The sequence below is a fragment of the Echinops telfairi genome, unplaced genomic scaffold (genome assembly GCF_000313985.2).
Source record: "Echinops telfairi isolate 266 unplaced genomic scaffold, ASM31398v2 ScPeMD7_3533;HRSCAF=4204_0, whole genome shotgun sequence".
Classification (NCBI taxonomy): domain Eukaryota; kingdom Metazoa; phylum Chordata; class Mammalia; order Afrosoricida; family Tenrecidae; genus Echinops; species Echinops telfairi.
Genome location: NW_022107431.1, coordinates 63,327,276 through 63,339,829, shown reverse-complemented (window position 1 = coordinate 63,339,829; position 12,554 = coordinate 63,327,276). Strand labels below are relative to the sequence as shown.

Genomic DNA, 12,554 nt, shown 5'->3' with positions numbered 1-12,554 from the left:
GGCCCATTCAGAGAGGTCTATCCACATACCTCTTCCCCACACCTCCTTGTCACCATTTTTCCAATCATGTTCCTTTCAATTCCCTGACCATCCAGTCAAGCCATTAGCCACAGCCCATGAATCAGTATACAATAATTTGGCCATTTCTCCTTCCAGACAAACTTAACAGCCAGGTACACTGCTCAAAGTTCTGCCCATTGAGAGGATTTCCCTTCACCACTGTTCTTTAGGGAGATCCCAGAAAGGGGCTGTAGTGCTGCTGCTGTCCAGTTACGAGTGGCACCTGCATATCATGCAGAGCCATCTGTAAACCAAGCATGACTTTTTTGGTCTTCAGTTAAAGTATGGTAAGGAACTCCCTAGGAGGCCATTGGTGCAGACTGGGAGAAAGGAGGTAATGTGACAGGAGTGGAGACTGTAGGCATTTGGGCCACTTCTTCATGCAGCTCACTTGTCCCTTCAGGTCCTGCTTTGGCCCGATCTCGTATATACCACTTCCATTTAACAATGGAGTGTTGCTGCGCACGTCCAACTTTATGATTCCGTGGGTCAGACAATACCCAGTTCATGATGGGTAGTTCAGGCCTCACGGTGACTTGGTGGCCCATGGTGAGGCGTTCAGTCTCCACCAAGGCCCAGTAACAGGCCAACGGCTGTTTTTCAAAGGGGGAGTAGTTGTCTGCAGAGGATGGCAGGACTTTACTCCAAAATCCCAATGGTCTACGCTGTGATTCACCAATGGGGGTCTGCCAAAGACTCCACACTGCATCTTTATCTACAACTGACACTTCTAGCACCATCGGGTCAACTGGATCATATGGTCCCAGTGGCAAAGCAGCTTGCACGGCAGCCTGAACCTGTTGCAGAGCCTTTTCTTGTTCTGGGCCACACTCAAAATTGGAGTCCTTTCGTGTTACTTGATAAATAGGTCAAAGTAGAACACCTAAATGAGGGATATGTTGCCTCCAAAATCCCAAGAGACCCACTAGGTGTCGTGTCTCCTGTTTAATTGTTGGTGCGGGGGGGGTGTTGGTGCAATAGCTTATCCTTCCCTTTAGTAGGAATATCTCGACATGCTCCACAGGCTGGCCTGGCCCACAGGGTCAGCCTCAGAGGTTGAGGCAGAGAACAGAGCTATAGCAGCAGCTCGGACACTCCAGCATGCTCCGATCACCAGAGAGTAAGAGAGACCGGTGCGGACCTTGAAGAGCCGTTTATCTCTTTGCCCTGCAATCAAATTGCAACCTGACTAATCCCATATGTTTCTATTGTCCAGGCTGGCACAATAAACCTAACTATCACAATGGGAGAAGCACTTTTTACAGGAAAGTCACACAAACATTAAATGCATGGTAAATGCTAAAAGGTACTTTACCTTGACACAGGCCTAACAGGGTGCTTGGAAAGTGGGTGGTAAATGGTTGCAGCTGTAAATGGAAGGAAGGTAACTGAAATCTATGGAGTCTTTGCTTTGGTTTTAGTTTGGTTCATTGCCCTGCATTTAGCGAAACAATCTTTTGCAGGCTTACATCCCAGGACATGTTTTTCTGCCTTTGAAATATCGGATCTTCTAGACACGCATCTATAAGAGATGGCTCTTTTATCTAAGGTGAGCATTTGATTCTGCAGTGAGATCTAACCTTTTCATCTGCACTCATGACTTCGTTCAACAGCTGAAAGCAGTGGAAATTGTTGATGTTTGAAACCAAGCCAGCCGCTAACCAAACCAAACCAAGCACACTGCCACTGAGTCGACGTGGACTCGTAGTGAACCTAGAGTAGAAATGCCCCGGTGTGTTTCCAGGACTGTACCTCTTAATGAGATTAGAAAACCTCATCTTTCTCCCACAGAGCAGCTGGTGGTTTTGAACTGCTGACCTTGCGGTTAGCAACCCAACGAGTAACCCACTATGTCACCAGAACACCCAAGCCTGCAACTCCTAATACCACTTTTGCAGCATTTGGCGATTTCTGCTGGAGGTCTTCATGCAGAGTGCTTTCTGTCTGACGGTGAAAGGCTGTTGCTGGTTTTTCCACGACGTGGTATCTTTGTACACAGCTTTGTTCAGTGTTCTGTGTTCACCGCCTACATTATGTTTCTACTGCTGCTGAAACAAGCCACCACAAAGGTGGTGGCGTAAAATAACACAAATCGCCACCTACCGGTGCTGAAGGGTAGAAGAGTGACGGGGCTCAAAGGAAGGTGCCTCCGCAAGCTGCCTGGGATTCTATTGCCTCACCTTCTCCAGCACCCGCGGGGGAGCTGCGACCGTCTTCCACCTCCTCACAGCCAGGAACAGCCAGTCACAGCCTTCCCTGATTACGTCCCGCTGGCCTACCCCCCGAAGGAGCCCTTGTGGGTTAGATCCTGGGCTGCTAGACACAGTCTTGGTTGCTTACACCCCCAGCTGGTCTTTGGGAGAAAAAGAGGCTGTCTGCTTCTGCAAAGATTTACAGTCTCTGAAACCTTGTATCGAGTCGCTATGTCTCAGAATCTACTTGTTGACAATAATTTTGGGGGGTTTTGCTTCTCTTTCACTTGTGATTACACTGAGTCCACTTGTACAATCCAAAATAATCTCATTATCTTCACATCAGCAAACCTAATTCCATCTGCAAACAGGACTCTTCTTTGCTATGTAGACTAAAAGTCACAGGGTCCAAGGATTATGATGTGTGTATTTTCTGTGACCATTATTCTCCCTACCAGTTTCCGACAGAAGAAAACACACATAAGCAAAGATCAAATTCATGTTGTACTGAAACTGTTGCCTAATGTATCATTTGCAGTGGGACAGATTTGTAGTTTAAACAAATATTGTAGCAGAATAGATTGTATGTGCTTTTGTATATATGCTTATTGAAGCCTCCTATTGGCTTTAAAATGTTTGTGGGAAAATTCTACTATTTTGTGGAAAATTCCACTAATTGTTCCATGAACTTTTTGAAGCCCTGTGTGTGTTAGATAGATAGGTAGAAACGTGCATTTTTATATGAATTATGTATATATTTATATATAATATGTATGGATGTATTCATGTGTCTATCTCTATATATCATGTTTCCTGGGAATTTACAAAACAAAAGAAGCGAACTGCACAATGATTGGTTTGACCAAAGGAAGGAGAACCTGGGCAAGATGGCTGAACTTCATTCTTCACAAGTTCAATTGACAATTGTTTCTTTCCACAGGCAGGACTCGTTCTTTAATGAAGAAGAAGAAAAAAATAAATGATTGGAGATCTAGTTTCTGTTTAGATCTTGCATTTTTCATATCACCACCACCACCACCCTGCCCATTTCGTAGGAATTGTGTAAACTGTTAGAAAATATAGCTATTTGCTATTCACCATTCCTAACATCACATTTGTGTGAAATAATCAAATTACTTTCATTACCTTCAAAAAATAAACTTCTTTTTAAAATCACCTTGGTAGAAAGTGGAAACCATTTACTAATTCAAGTTCCATGGTAAATATACTAGACTTAATTTCTTAACCTGGCCTTTTCTATAACATGATTTATATAAGTGTCCTAAGAAGCAAGGAAAACCATCTTATAAAGTGCTAAGTATAAATTAAATTAGCATAATGATATCATATGCTCCAATCTAACAGGATTAGAACTGTGCTCCAGCTTTTTAGCTGAGAGAGTCAAACCATTTACAGATGGCCATCTGTAAATATTTTTATAGGGAATTTTGGAAAGAGTAATAATCACAAAACCTCTGATTTACATTTGTAGGTAATCACATCATTTTTTAGGGAAAATTATATCAGTGAATTCTTATTTGCATGACCCTCTTATCTAAAATTCCTGGGAGCATACTGAAGGAAAAGATTGCTTTAAGCCAAGAGAGTCCCAGAAAACATCACAAATTATGGCTGAAACCTGTATGTTTAAGTCATAGTGTGATGGGAACTTTTAAGTATTCAACCGTGATCACAGGCCCAAGAATACTTATAAAATCAGCAATATTTGATGCTCACTTGCATAATGCATTCTGTGTTAACAAATTTTAAAGAATATACACTTTGAAGCAATTTTACTTTATACATAACATCACATGTATAATTCAAGGAAGGATTTGCATTTTGCTTTGAAATGATAGTAACACTTTGAAGACGAACTGCTTAAATTATCAAAGATTTCTTGCTAATAGTTGAAGGGTAGGTCTCCCCTACATTACACATTGAGCTGTCAGTCCCGAGGTGAGTGGTTTGAACTAACCAGCCACTCTGGAAGAGAATGACGAGGCTGTGTGCTCCTATAAAGAATTAGAGCCTCTCCCCCACCCCCCACCCCCATCATCATCCGAATTCTACCTTGCAAGTCTGGCTGGACCAGAGGATGTACACTGGTACAGATAGGAACTGGAAACACAGGGAATCAAGGACAGATGACCCCTTCAGAACCAGTGGTGAGAGTGGCAATACCTGGAGGGTGGAGGGAAGGTGGGGTAGAAAGAGGGAACCGATTATAAGGATCTACATATAACCTCCTCCCTGGGGGATAGACAACAGAAAAGGGGGCAAAAGGGAGATGTCGGATACTGTAAGATATGACAAAATAATAATAATAATTTATGAATTATGAAGGGTTCATGAGGGAGGGGAAGTGGGGAGGGAGGGGAAAAATGAGGAGCTGATATTAAGGGCTCAAGTAGAAAGCAAATGTTTTGAGAATGATGATGGCAACAAATGTGCAAATGTGCTTGACAAAATGGATGTATGTATGGATTTTGATAAGAATTGTGTGAGCCCCCAATAAAATTATTTTTTAAAAAAATCAAAGATCACCAGATTGGATATAAAAGCAAGAATCACAATGGGTTGCCTTTAAGAAGCACATTCTATAGTGTGGCAGTCAAACTTCACCACTGACTTTGACATGGACAATTGAATGCCTTTGTAGAACTAAGTTGTTCCCCACTTTGATGGTTAATGTTGTGTATCAGCTTGGCTAAATGATGATCCCCAGTATAATGTGATTGGCTTCCATTTTATGATCTGATGTAATTATCTTCTATTTTTGTGTTGTAAATCCTAGCCTCTATATATTAATGAGTCAGAATCACTTTATAATTTATACCTTAGAAGGAAAAAGTATTGGTACAAAATCATAGAAAACTTTATTAAACACAAATATATCAAACATTAAAGCTACAACTTCTCAGATTATCTTCCATCTCCACTAGATCTAAATACTTCTCAAGGCAGCATTTCCATATGTGAAACACTTCCTCAAAGACTTCTGCACTCCTTGATTTATATAATTTCAAAACTATCAGTTTGTACATCCTCAAAAGACTCAAATCAAGTTTCTTTTAAATGTTCTTTGAGTTCCAGGGGCCAAAGAATTTTGAAGGCGCAAGATCAGGGCTACCAAAGTGAATGGGATTATGTTACTCAATGTAATTCTTATATTACAGTGCTTGCTACCCTTCAAAGAATGAACAGGTGTGTTATGATGGAAAAAGTTTTCTTCAGCCCAACTTTCCTGGCCTTCTTCTCACCAATGCAGTTTTAAATATTGTTAAAACTTCTTAATAAGCTGCAATAATTGTCCTGTGTCCTTCGAGATAATCTATCACATGTATCCCTTTAGAATCACCAGAAATATTCATCTGAGCTGACCACTGTACCTTAAGTTTAACTGATCTAGGGATCCCCTTGGAAGCTACTGTTTTAACTCAATTTTGTTCCCTTCAACTTCTTGGTAAATCCACCACCTGTCCTTGATTCCAATTCACTGGCTTGCTTAATATGCTGATTGTAAGATCTGCTATTTGATATAGCTGACCTTCATCCAATGCTTTTGACAATCATTGAGCTGAAAGATCACTGAGGACTACATGTTCACTTCAAATTGAAAATGGCAAGTCATGTCAGAGCTGAACTTGACTAGCGATCACAATTAAATTATCACTGATAATTCTATGATTGTCTTCACAACTTTCTCGACCAGTTTTTTTACTTGCTGAGGTGGCTGGTCTGTGCTTTCTTGGCTCATCTATGGGGTCTTCCTGAATGCTTGCTCAACTCTCGTTTTATGTGGAGCAGTATTTCCATGAATTTGTTGTAAAGCTTCAATGACTTCAGAAGATGTCCACTTGAGTTATATATTTTAAAATCTATATTTGTTCTGACCTAAAAATGATTTTTAATGGCACAAAAAATGAATATTTTTGATGTATGGATTGTTACAAGAGCTGTAAGAGCCCACAATAAAATATTTTAATTTTTACAACCTAATGAGGCAAAGATCAGTGTTTTGAAGAGAGTATTTGTTTACAGCCATCTAGTGATCAAAAATACATGTCTAAATGCACTTTAGTTGGAACAAACCATGCAGGCATTAGCTAGAATCCAAGTAGCAATGTTTGGGGCCTTTTTCGGTTGTTGTCAGAGGCTGTTCTCTCAGTGCCAACTCATAGTGAGCCTATGTACGATAGAATGAAACCTCACCCAATTCTGCACTATACTCACCGTTATTGCTGGATTAGAGACAATTGTCTCTAATTGCCGTATGTCAAACCAGTTCATTAAGATTCTTCCTCTTTTGGGCTGACCTGTTTTATCAAACAGAATGTCCTTCTCCAGGGATTGGTCCAGAGACATGCAGTGTATGTAGTAAATCTTCAGCCAAAGACTTTTCGAATCTTTACAGTGCTTAAAAGAAAAGATGTACTGTAACGACTAAGATGTGCTTGACCCAAAATACAATATTCATTAGAACACTGAACAAACATCTTCATCCAAATTATATGCAATCAGTGCAAAAGATATAGCATCTGGGGTCTTAAAGGCTTGAAGTTAAACAAGCAGCCATCTAGCAGGGAAGCAAATAAGCCCACAAGGAAGAAGCACATGAATCTGTGCGGTCATGAGGTGTCCATGGAATTAGGTATCAGGTATCAAAAGATCCAAAACAATAGACAATTGGACATCCCCCCACAGGAGGGTCACAAGGAAGGGACGGTTTAATCAGGTTGAAGTATAGCACCCATGAAACACACATCATTCCTCTAGTTCCTGAATGCTTCCTCCCATCCCCACCCACTACCATGACCCAATTCTACCTTACAAATCCTGCTAGACCAGAGTACACACATTGGTACAGATAAGAGCTATCGACACATGGAATTCAGGACAGATAAAACCTTCAAGAATAGTAGTGGGAGTAGCAATATCATGAGGGTAGGGGGATGGTGGGGACAGGAGGGGGAGGGGGAGAAAAGGGGAACTCATCACAAGGTTGGTGTGTTAGACAGGGTTTTATCTAGAGAGGGTTTTATCTAGAGAGATAAAACCAAATTGCTGATAATTTAATATATTTATTTATAAAGATAATTAGATATATAACAAGAAATGAACTGTTAAATCATATACAGATAAATATATAATACAAGAAATAAACAGTTAAATTATAAAGCACTACAAATGGCTCAGTGCAACTCACGTCCATGAGAGAAAGTTGAGAGACTAGCAGTCCTTCAAGTCTAGTCTGCTGCCAGATCTTCCTCTATTTGTAGAGAGAGCTAGGCTATGTCAGCACAGCAGCCAATCACAAGGCAGGTCACCAACCGCCAGTCCCCAGCTCCAGAGATGTCTTAAAGGGACCTCAACTTACAGCGACACAGTCCACAAGCTAGGCGTCCCACAGGTAGTGTAGCCTTTAAATTGAGGCACAGAAAAAGCAAGGCGGCCACACACTGGTCCGATGATCACAGAGCAAGAGACAAGAAAGGCAAGGCTCACCAAGCCATTTATCTCTCTGCCCTTCAATTAATCCCACTGTGTTTATCAGCCAGGCTGGCACAATAAACTATCTCAGTTGGATATATAACTGACCCTTCAGGGGGATGAATAACAGAAATACTGTATTTCTGCCAACACAGATTCGTCCATTCATGGAATCTTCTTTAGTTATTGTTCAGTTTTTGAATGCAAATGAGATTATGACTTGGATTACACATACCTTATTCATTAACATGATATGTCTGCTTTTAAACACATTAAAGAAGATTAAAGAGGTCTTTTTCAGGATAGTTACTAAAAAGAAATCATCCTTTAATTGGTTGACTGATGTTTCCATAGATGTCAATTGTGGATCCATGTAAAATAAAATCATTGACAATTTCAATATTTTCACCATTGATGGTGGTATTGCTTGTTGGCCCAATTGTGAAGATTTTCAGTTTTCCAAAAATGGTTTATACTGACACGTAATCCATATTGAAGACTGCAGTCTTTGATCTTCATCAGTAAATGCTTCAAGTTCTCTTCCCTGTCACTAAGAAGGTAGTGTTCTTGCAGAGATGCTCCTCTCCAGAGCTGCAGCTTCAGTGCTGTCCTCTAAAGTAAATTCTTCAGGGGGGAGGGGCGGCTGTCCCAGGTCCAGGTAAACAAGCAGCCACCTAGTTCAGAAGCAACAAAGCTAACATGGAAGAAGTACATCAGCCAGACTGTGTGACCACGAGGTGTTGAAGGGATCAAGTATCAGGCACCAAAGAACAAAAAATAAAATCATTGTGAATGAGGGGGAATGCAGAGTGAAGACCCAAAGTCCATCTGTAGGCAACTGGACATCCCCTTACAAAAGGGTTACAGGGAGATGAGCCAGGCAGGGTGCAATGTAGCAGCAATGAAACATACACCTTTCCTCTAGTTCCTAAATGCTTCCTCCCCTGCCACCGCTCCCCCCCCCCACTTTCATGATCCCAATTCTAACTTACAAATCAGACTAGTTCAGAGGATGTACACTGGTACAGATAGGAACCAGAAACAGAGGGAATCCAGGACAGATGATCCCTTCAGGACCAGTGCTGAGAGTGGTGATACTGGAGGGTGAAGGGAAAGTGGGGTAGAAAGGGGGAGGAGGTTATATGTAGATCCTTATATGTAGAGTTGTACAAGCCCCCACTAAAATGATTTTTTTTAAAGAAGGTAGTGTTGTCTGCATATCACAGGTTGTTAATGAATCATCCTCCAATTCTGACGTTGTGTTCTTCTTTACATAGTGCAACATCTCAGATTATTTGCTCAACATATGATTGAAAAAAATAGGATAAAAGGTTACAACTCTGCCATACACCTTTCCTGATTTTAATTCACTCACTATCCCCTGATTCTGTTTGAGTGACAGTCTCTTGGTCTATGTACAGGTTCTGTATGAGCACAATTAAATGTTCTGGAATTCTTCCTTGCAGTGTTACCCATAACTTTTTTTGTGTGATTCACACTGTTGAATGCCATCCTATATCAACAGGACACAGATAAACATCTTTCTGGTATTCTCTGCATTCAGCCAAGACCCATTTGGCATCAAAAATGATATCCTATTCCATGTCCTCTTCTGAATCTGGCTTGAATTTTTGGCAATTTTCTTCCCTGTACTGCTGCAATCATTTAAAATTTATTTTTGGAAATATGTTACTGATGTGCTTTATTAAATGTATTGTTCTATAATTTCTACATTCTGTTGAAATAACTTGGCAACAAATATGGATGTCTTCCAGTATGTTTGCCAGGTAGCTGTCTTCCAAATTTCTTGACATAGACAAATAAGTGCTTCCTGCTGCATGAGTTTTTGGGTTGTTTTTTTTAAACATTTCCATTGGTGTTTTGTCACTTCCTGGTGCCTTGTTTTTCACCAGTGTCTTCACTGCACCTTGAACTTCCTTCTTCAATACTAGCAGTTCTTGATTATATGTTACCTGCTGGAATTATAGCATGTGAACAAATCCTGTTGGGTACAGCAACCCTATATTCTTTAAGCCATCTTTTGATGCTTCTTATTTATACATGTGAAAGTTGAACATGAATAAGGAAGACCGAAGAAGAATTGATACATTTGAATTAGGATGTTGGCCAAGAATATAGAAGTGCCCTGGGCTGCCAAAAGAACAAGCCAATCTGTCTTGGAAGCAGTACAGCTGGAATGCTCCTTAGAACCCCGAATGGAGAAACTTCTACTCACATACTTTGGGCATGTCGTCAGGAGAGACTGGTCCCTGGAGAAGGACATCATGTGTGGTAAAGTGGAGCAGCAGTGCAAAAGACCACTTTTTGCAAGATGGAGTGACCGCGTGCACGTCTATGGGCTCAAACCTGAGAACAATCATGACAATTGCACAGCACTGGGCAGTGTCTCATTCTGTTGTACATGAGTTGGAGGCACCTCGATGGCTCCTAACAGCAGCAACATGTCATTCAGTATTTTGTTCACATAATCCTATGCTTGTAACCCTCGAAGCTTGAATGGTTTTTGTTTAGTTCTTACGCCACATGTGTTCTTCTCTTTTGGTTTTCTAATTCCAGGTCTTTGCACATTTTACTATAAGATTCCCCTTTGCAAAAAAAAAAAAAAGATGCCCCTTGGCTTGTTCAAGTCACTCATTTACATCTTTTGTTCAGACCTTTAAAGTCATAATTTCTTATTTCATTTTACTTCTTTTTGTTTTACAGCAAGGGCAGGGAACCATTTTCTGTCAAGGGCCGTTTGGATATTTATTATAACATCATTCTCCGACCCTATTGGTCAAGCATTTAAATAATGTACTGCTTTTCGGGTGGAGTGTGTGATGTTAGCTAGTTCTAGAACAAGTGTCAGCATCTCTTCCAATATCCACTCTCTTTATTTCCTGTCCCTTTTCCTTTCCTCTCCTATAATACCCTTAACATCATTCCATCGTTTATTTGGGCCTTAGTATTCCATGCATCAGCTGTCTTCCTGAGATGGTCTCTAAATTCATGTGGATGATAATCAAATCATATTTTGCCTCTCGTGGGTATGTTTTAACTTTATTCAGCTTCAACTTGATTGTGTTGGCCCTGACCTTGTTTTGACTAATGATATTGAGCTTCAACATCATCTTTTATCACAGAAGTAGTTGATTTGTGTTCTATCCCATGAAGTTCACGTGTACACTTGCCATTCATGTAGTAGATAGAAAGCATCTGCAATGTCATTAGTCATGCAATATTCTATCATGAAGTTTCTTCTCTATCACCAAAGTCATATTTTTCAAACTAGGGGTCTTTCTTTTTTGTTTTCAACTTTCCCCCTCCAATCATCAGTAATTATATTTTCATCTTTTTAAAAACTTTCTGTGTGTGTGTGTGTGTTTGTGTGTGTGTTACTGCCTTTGCTTCTCTAGAGGACCCAGCCTAAGACATTTGGTGGCAAAGTCATGTTTTAGAGAAACAAAATTGCAAGGATGAGTTTCTAAATTGGTGCTCAAGTATATCTAAGCTTAAAGTCACTGAGAAAGAGTAGTCAAGAGGCACTGCTAATTCATGGAATGAGATATCAATAAAAATAAGCAAAATATCACTACCAATAGATCAAATATTTGTGAAGAACATGGCTCTGGTGACTGAATATTGGATGCATTTTTACAATTTTATCAGAATGAAAAGTATAAGGAACTGATTGTTTGGTCCCAATTGCACTAGATAATGTAGTGAACTTGGTACTTCAAAGTCACAGCTCAAATACTCCATCAAAGACTTGAACATTGCCACTGGGAACTAAGCTAGGGTGTGGCTTGTTCATGCCATCCGTAAGGCATGATGACAGGGTTGAGAGACACCCAGCACTAACCTGGCCTCATTCACATGTAGACTTCAGGAGTGACCACAATAATAGGGAGGATAATTTATCAAATTGTAAAATGGGGAACAACCCCAAATACTGGGAATCATAGCGCAGCGAAGCTGAAATGTAGCACTAATCATCATATATGCAATTTCAAAAGACTGAACTTAGAGAGTGATTGAAACAAGAACTCATCAATTTTATGGTATCTAGTTCCAGAAATGTCTGATTTTGTTGTTTAAAATAAATTTGAAACCAGAGAGGTTTTGCTTTTCAATCCTGTTTCAATAATTACATTGAAGAAAGAGCTTCAACAACATCTGTTTCCTTGGATCTTGAAAGAAGAATGCATATTTTTAAAAACTTAGAAACATGAACAGGTAAGTCAGGGGATAAACACTCTTCTTCATTTAAAATGATACGGCATACAACTTTCTGCCTGTGCACAACTTGAGGATATGTCATCAGGGTGCCCCTGCCCCTCTGACCATCGTTTCTAAATCATAGTCTCTTAGAAGAGTCCAAACAGCTAGACAAACTCTTCATTGAAGGGCTGAACTTTGAAAAAGACAGATGAGAGTCTGCAGAGCCATTTTGAGCAATGGGGAATGCTCACGGGCTGTGTATTAATGAGAGAGCCAAGCACCAAATGCTCTAAAGGCTTTGGGCCTGTCACCTGCTCTGCTGTGGAGAAGGTGGTTGCAGCCTTTGTGGAAGGTGGCTCCACAAAGTGATGGAAACGTGGAACCAAAGAGGGCTGACTCAGAAGACTCTCAAAGACCACATGCCCATTTAACTGTGCAAAAGGTCTCCGTATTTCTAGGTTTAGTATTAATGTAAGAGAAGGACATTGGGACCCCACTCAAGTACTCCCTCAATGCAAGAATACTTTCTTCTATTAAAGTAGCATTCTATGATGCTCACCTTCCCGATACAACTGCTGAAGACAAAGC

General features: G+C 40.4%; 1 pseudogene; it reads left to right on the top strand.

Moving 5' to 3' along the window:
• The first annotated feature begins 12,124 nt into the window (after nucleotides 1–12,124).
• LOC115870980 overlaps nucleotides 12,125–12,554 on the top strand; it is a 23,438-nt pseudogene continuing 23,008 nt past the window's right edge.